Consider the following 2,150-nt stretch of genomic DNA (forward strand, 5'->3'; position numbering starts at 1 on the left):
AATACACTTTTTGATGTAGGCAGTGACAGTCTCCGAGTACTCCTGGAGGTCAGTGGTGTTCTTGAATGTGGCAGCCTGCTTAAACATGTTTTCCTCCCGCGATGCGGCCCTCTGTCCGCTCGATAGCACGTCAGCTGATCGAGCTGAATAGCGCCGTCTGGAACGCTGTTGCCGAGCCATGTTACCGTGAACACAAAAACACAACAGTCTCTTACAGTCCTCTGAGTTGAACGTAGTAATCGAATGTAGTCCAGTTTATTGTCCAATGAGCGTACGTTAGCCAGTACGATGGTGGGGATAGATGGCTTGTGTGGGTTAGCCGTTAGCCGTTAGCCTAGCCCGAATACCTCTGTGCTTACCCCTCTTCTGCTTCCTCTCACACCGCTTGTGGTGCCTCCGCTGTGGGCGAGATGCAGTAGTGGGGGTCGGTGATGGTGAAGGCCTCTGTAGCAGACCGAGATCCCGTAGTTGTTCCGCGTGCGAGGAGTGTAACTGTAAAAATGCGGTTCTGCCGACATCGAGCAGAAACTCGCGACTGTATGCGCGCTTACAGACAGGTAGACACGATGACGACGTACAAAAACACTGCGGCTCACAAGACATAAAACACGAAAACACCGTTCTGTCAGGACAGAGAGAAGCCGCAGCGTGTGGATGCGCCGCCATCTTGGTTACTAGGACCAAGTAGTAGCTTATCAGGGGTGACTGTTTATGTGCATATGGCAGAAATGTACAGTAAAATCATTAAAGACGTAATCAAACAGACAAACTATAAACAGCAATTATTAAATGATGCAGTCACACTTGTAGCAATATTTGTTAGTTCTGTTGTTGATTCAGGGTTAGCATCATCTGAGGTCCTCTGAGGGTCAGCATCATCTCTTCTCAGGTGTTCTGGATCCAGACTGGAGCTTGTGTAAATCCTAGTTACCACGGGATGAAGATCCCAGCAGAAACAGAGAAACACATAGAGACATCATTAGCTAACTGCTGATCCAACAAAGTAAAATTAATTTATTTAACCCAAGCTAAAGAATAAGAATGCGCATTTGATCAGATATAACTACACTCACAAATTATTTGAATGCTTGGTGAAAGATATTGTGTTTTTAATCTAGATTTAAACAGAGAGAGTGTGTCTGAACCCGAACATTATCAGGAAGGCTATTCCAGAGTTTGGGAGGAAAATGTGAAAAAGCTCTACCTCCTTTAGTGGACTTTGCTATCCTAGGAACTAGGTGACCTTAGGAAGTGTGATGGATTGTGAGATGGAATTCAACAGTTGTATTCATGAAAAGGAGCAAGTGAACAACATCTTGTCAGAGTTCATATGCAGGCTGGACCTGATTGATAAATGTCCACTGCCATGGATCATGAAGCTGGAGGCTGTTAGACAGGTGTCTAAACTACAACATCTGTTCTCCAATGTTCATATCCAGCTGAAAGTGCTGAGCCAAATGAATAACAAAACAGTGAGCTTAGTGCAAAAGTGGTTCGGACTGAATGCACACAGCACTCGTGACATTATTTTTCGTCCCCAATGGGAAGGAGGGTTGGGGGTACTAAAGGTGATATGGGATTAGGTGTCTGGTCAGATTGGCCGGACCTGAATGACCTCTGTGTAAGAACAGGAGTGTCTCTGGAGTCTGACTCTGGGACGGTGAGGGTCTCCGAGGACATCATCACTGACCCCCTGATCTATGTCAGAGCAACAGCTGCGTTCGGTGGATTTAACCCCTGCTAACATCTACAGGTGCCCGGTGGACTCTCAGGGATCTACATCAGTTTCACCAGAAACAACACTGGACTGGACTGAACCTTCAGGGAAAACTTGCCTGTCTTCCCTTGGCTGATCACTCTGTTTCTCACTCATTCCTCAAGAATACTGCACTCAGTGAGGACATTGTTATTTTCACAGTAAAAACCAGATTACAAGTTCTTCTTACTCTAGACTCAACCTTTCTATCCGGTTTCCTACAGCTCAGGTTCCTCACTGTCTGCTACACACTACAGAAGAGATCACAGAAACACTGCACACATCCTGAACGCTGTCATGCTTATAAAGGAATGAACACAGCACGCTACGACGGACTAGTGAAAGACATATCAAACTATATACCATCTTTAGTAAGAATATTCACACATTCTTG

Source organism: Carassius auratus, chromosome 6 (genome assembly GCF_003368295.1).
Source record: "Carassius auratus strain Wakin chromosome 6, ASM336829v1, whole genome shotgun sequence".
In the NCBI taxonomy this organism is placed as follows: Eukaryota; Metazoa; Chordata; class Actinopteri; order Cypriniformes; family Cyprinidae; genus Carassius; species Carassius auratus.